Source organism: Lactuca virosa, chromosome 8 (assembly GCF_052849685.1).
Source record: "Lactuca virosa cultivar CGN04683 chromosome 8, Lactuca_virosa_CGN04683_v6, whole genome shotgun sequence".
Classification (NCBI taxonomy): Eukaryota; Viridiplantae; Streptophyta; class Magnoliopsida; order Asterales; family Asteraceae; genus Lactuca; species Lactuca virosa.
The window spans coordinates 259,481,995-259,487,994 of NC_136433.1; positions in this window are offsets into that span (position 1 = coordinate 259,481,995).

Consider the following 6,000-nt stretch of genomic DNA (forward strand, 5'->3'; position numbering starts at 1 on the left):
CAACCACCGACACCACCGAAAATCAACTCAACTGCGTTTCAAGCAGCTATATCTGCTGTAGTCACAGCAGCAATGACGCAAATCCACAATGGGAACAATGGTGGAGGAAACGGGCAGGGGGCCGGAAGTTCAAACAACGGGATGAACCAAGGACCTATCAAGGCATACTCTTACAAAGATTTCACCAACGCCAAGCCATGAACCTTTAATGGCACAGGGGGAATGATTGTGACAACCGTCAATTTTTGGTCAAGTCAAAGTCAACCAAAGTCAACAAGTCAAACCGGTCAACTCATCTAACCCTTGTATATTAGGGTTTCCATTATGATTCTTATTGCACTACTCGCAATCTTAATACAAAGTATCACTTAGAGTTTTCACGTGTTCGGAAAATCTAAACCCTAATCAGGGCAAGTGATGAAACTACTCGATAAAACATTATTCCATACCCCTCGAGGGCGTATAACATTCATAACGAGACTTAACGGGATTTACGAACCTTACGTTACGAAGCCGAACACTCAAAAAGGTCGCAAACGAAATCTCTCTCAACCTCTTTCACTCTATCTCTCTCTATTTAAAATCTCTCCCAAATCTCTCCAAGAATGTGAAATCTCTCCTAAATCTCTCCAAGAATGTGAAATCTCTCCCAAATCTCTCTCAAAATCTCTTTCAACTTTTTATAATCATTTGGGGCATCCCGACACTTAACCGGGTCAAAAACCGCTTGAAACGGGGTAATATTTGGTAAAACAGCCTTAATAGGTCGAAGCCTCTCGGATCGAAACTAGGAAGAACCGAAGGTCCCTAAAGGGACCGAACTGCTGAAGAACCAAAACCATGCGAACCGAAGCCCTTAGGACCGAACCGAAGCCTGATGACCCGAACCCTCTAACCCGAACCCGAAGCCTCTCGCCTTCGCTTCCTACCTTCGCCTTCGGGCTATTTCGCTCCAACTCATCTTCGGCCCAGCAGCAGTAGGGACCGAACCTCGGCCCAGTACCGAGAAGTCTCGCAGGAAGCCCTTTTCCACCCGGTTTTCGATCACGATTTCGTTTTAAGCCCGTTTTCGATGATTTTCGCATGGGATTTTCGTCTAAATCCATATTTTAATATTTCTAAACTTCCAAGATCATAAATTAAGCACATTTTTAGGGAAATCTTTATTTAAGAATAAAGATCTAGTGGGTGAGATATTTAGGTGGAGTGTTGACTTATCCTTTGGGCAAGGACACAAGTTACCTCCCATACCCACTCCATGACCATCCCTAGTCACTATTCACATCAGCCATTACCCACTCTTTGTACCTTTTATCTTTCCCCACAAGTTTCCTTGAACACACACACACACAATTAACCCATACCACCCTCATTCCCTAGAATCACCAACACTTCATCAAAAAGCAAAAACACTTCTCTCTCTCACATCTCTTCAAATTTTCGAGATTTCTCCAGGAGTTCTTGAGTTCTCATCCACCTTGGTAAGTAACTCTCTTCCCACACTTGATTTCCTTACATTTCGTCACTCAAAACATGAGTTCCTTACACAAATATCGTCATATTTGTTGTTAGATCTTCTAATCTTCAAACTTCATCTAAGTGTTCTTGAAGTTTTAAGGGGGGGAATACAAGTTAAAACACCAAAAACTTAACTAAACTCAAACAACAGCTTTCATCAGAAAAGTTGAGTCTTATTCACGGACTGTTTTGACTATCTTAAACTTAATATTTTTCAAAACTGTTTAATATGCAAATAGTTCAGGTTCATACCTTTAAAATGACTACTTGCACATCTCCATACGAGTTTTCTACGATTTATGGTGATTTTTACAAAACTGCCTATCATTTCAGAAACGAATTCGGACCAGTCTGTGAATATGAACATTTTAACACAAGTTAAACACTTCTAAAAATCATAATAAAAATTATGAATAAACTAGACACATTTTGTGAACTCTCAGAATTTTCGGATTCAGTTTTCGACTTCGTATGATTTTTCTATAATTCTTCTAAAACAGTGTAGAAAGGTCAAAATCTAGATAACAGCTTAATACTTTCAACACACTTTGTAACATGTTGAGCAAAGTGTTAATCTTTAATGACTTCATATTTTACATGTGTTTCTTGTTGTGGGATAATTGTATAACAGAAAATACTCACTGAATTTTAAGAATCCTCCATCATTACCAATAGTACAAAACAAGGCGTGATAAACATAGTTATATTTTGCTATACATTCGACGTACATAGAAAAGAGTTCTTATACACCACAAACAAACATACTAAACTATAATAGGTATAGTTAGGTTGCATATACATTACAAACATTTTGATAGACTATAATAGGTATAGTTTATGTTCATTTACATTACGAATTCATTACAAAAGGTTTTTAAACAAAAAAGGGTACAAATACAAAGTACCAGGTTTTTCATACGAAAAGGGGTACAAATACAAAGTACCAGGTTTTCATACGAAAAGGGGTACAAATACAAAGTACCGGTTTCATACCAAAAAAGGGTACAAATACAAAGTACCAGGTTTTTCATATGAAAAGGGGTACAAATACAAAGTACCAGGTTTTCATACGAAAAAGGGTACAAATACAAAGTACCGGTTTCATACCAAAAAGGGGTACAAATACAAAGTACCAGGTTCACACAAATGGTTTTTATGATATTAAAACTATATTTCATCTAGAATTGTTAGACTTCAGCTATAATTGCTAAGTGTATATGCTAGAGTTATATAAGAATCTAGTCACAATCGACTTAGAATTGGTGGGCCCGCCTTATCTCCTGTTCCTTGTTTGGTTGTGGACCTAGGGCAGACCCATTATATTCAACGGTTTATTTAACTTAAATTTTATATAACTTGTATACGCTGGGCGATTATAGAAGGAATCTATGGGTCTTTCTAGGGTTCATTATCGCATATCATAAGAGCATTCATTTCTCACTTAACTAAGAAAATATTGGATTTTCTTTGGAAACATATTTCTATTAAAACTATTTCATCTAGAATTGTTAGACTTCAGCTATAATTGCTAAGTGTATATGCTAGAGTTATATAAGAATCTAGTCACAATCGACTTAGAATTGGTGGGCCGCCCTATCTCCTGTTCCTTGTTTGGTTGTGGACCTAGGGCAGACCCATTATATTCAACGGTTTATTTAACTTAAATTTTATATAACTTATATACGCTGGACGATTATAGAAGGAATCTACGGGTCCTTCTTGGGTCCCTTATCGCATAACATAGGAGCATTCATTCCACACTTAACTAAGAAAATATTGGATTTTCTGGAAATCATACTCTATCGCTTTTACAAGGAAAACGGTTTCTTCCTCAAACAAGATTCTTATGAACTCACCAACTTAATTGTTGACACTTTTTCAAAACTACTTGTATTCTCAGGAAATCAGTGAAACAGGAAAATATCAGCACTTTGAGGATGGGACGTTAAATCGCCAAACAATTTATTTTGTCATCATAATGTAATTGATTTTGAAACATGTAAACATATACTATGGTGTAACCTTTTCAATTATATTTATGATGGTTGTATTTACTTTGAGCACTATTATACTCGTTGTTGTGATACTTTACATGAAGTCCTCCACCCCCGGATGTTTCCGCCATCCTTGGTTTGGGGTGTGACAATGATAACCCTGAAGAGATGGATTGAAAAGGTGGAATCGGTATTCGAGATATGCGGATGCCCTGAAGAAGTCAAGGTGAAGTTTGCAGCATGTACATTTGTTGATCAAGCTCTCACCTGGTGGAATGGACATGTGGAGGCTATGACTCTCCCGGTGGCTAATGTCATGCCATGGACGGAACTGAAGGAAATGCTAATGGCTGAATACTGCCCGCGTGGCGAGGTTCAGAAAATGGAGCAAGAGTTATGGAATCTCACTGTCCGAAACTCCGACATCGATGCCTACATATCGAGGTTTAGCGAACTGTCCCTGTTGTGCCCTGGCATGATTACTTCGGAAGGAAAGAAAATCGAACGATTCATCTGGGGATTAACTCCCCCAATTCAAGGAAACGTGATTGTTGTGAATCCAGAAACCTTTGACAATGCCAAGAGGTTGGCCAAGAAGCTATATGACCACAACAACAAGAAGGGCGAGAAGGTAGGGGAAACTGAAAGCAAGAAGGAGAATGACAACAAGAAAGGAAAAAATAACAAGAGGAAGGGACGAAAAGGCTCAGAGTCGTCAAAGAAACAACAAACAGTGACAGTTCATGCTGCAACCACCCAAGTTCCCTCCACACCACCTGCTCTAGCCTCATCCACCCCAAGTGCCCCTAAGCAGTATTCTGGGAATCTCCCAAAGTGCAACAAGTGCAATCTCCATCACAATGGTGAATGCAGGGAGATGCATTGTACTAGTTGCAACCAATAGGTTCACACGGAAAAATACTGTAGGACCTATCCTCCCCAGAATCAGCAACAAGGAAACAACAACAACAACAACCGCAACAACAACAACAACAACAACAACAACAACAACAACAAAAACAACACCAACAACAACAACGACAACAACGCTGGGGCTAGCCACACCTGTTATGGATGTGGAAGGACTGGGCATTTCCGTCGAAACTGCCCCAATATCAATAACCAAGGGAATGGAGGAGCAGGGAGAGTGCTGACCATGGGTCAAGGAGAAGCGGTTTAGGATCCCGCTGTTTTCACTGGTACGTTTCTCCTTAACCACACCTATGCATGTATTCTGTTTGATACCGGGGCAGAGCGAAGTTTTGTGAGTAATAAATTCAAACATTTGCTAAAACAACCCCAGAAGCTTAATGAAACCTTTACGATGGAAATGGCTAATGGGAAAACAGAATCAATTGGGGAAATCTACGTAGGATGTACCCTAACCTTAAATCACCACGCCTTTCAAATAAACTTGATGCCTGTAAGTATTAGGAGTTTTGATGTGATTATCGGCATGGATTGGTTGAGCCCCCATCATGCCGAAATTATGTGTCGCGAGAAGGCCGTTTGTGACATCCCCTAATTTCTCGGCCAGAAAAGACGGATTTAATTTATGCTTTTTAAAATAAAATCAGAGAAATATTTTCAAAAGATGTTGCGGAATACGTCCCCAAAACAAAACATGATAAAAGTTTATCAAAACTTTTCTATAAGAAATGTATAGTTTCATTTCATATCAAAACCTCGGGATGTCATGTTCCGATACAGATCAAAAGCATAAATAAGACATTATAAGCCTTTCAACAATTATTTACAACTACTGGCCTATAATCCAAAAATCTCTCATCGTCCTCCGACTATGCTCGGGGTCCACTACCTGTAATCATAAAAAGCTGAGTGGGTCAGGCTTGGGAGCCTGGTGAGCATATAGGGTTTTCAACCCACAATAATAATAACTTATTAAGTTCACCAATCAACAATAACCCTGATTACCCATTCCCGTTGTCCTCACTTTACGTCCCTAAACACCTATCACAAGGGACCTAGCCTAAGGAATATCATCGGGATGGACACTAATGCTAAGGGGTTTCCTCAACCATACATGTCCTAAAGGCAACCATGAGGGGGATTGGAGTACGCCAATGAACATATAGTTCATCAACACCTACAAGTTGCGAACTTGCTAGTGTACCACTGGATTGTCTAGAAAGGTCCGTGATCGTCATCTATACTCCGCTAGACGACTTCAACAACAACAACAACAAAAACAACAACACCAAGGACTCTCATCATTTTAACACCCATCGACTATTTCGTCTACCCATGTTCTACCTAACATATTTGTAGATAAAATACATATACAATTTAAAACTTGTATAAAACATCTATTCATCAGTCACCTCAAATAAACAATTAATATATTTACACATAACACGTATTTTAAGGTAAATACTTCATATCTATGTGTAAAGTGAAAGTAACTACACACTCACATGTTTTGATGAAAATCGGACAGCAATTCGTTTCCTAAAAAGATCGTTTCTAA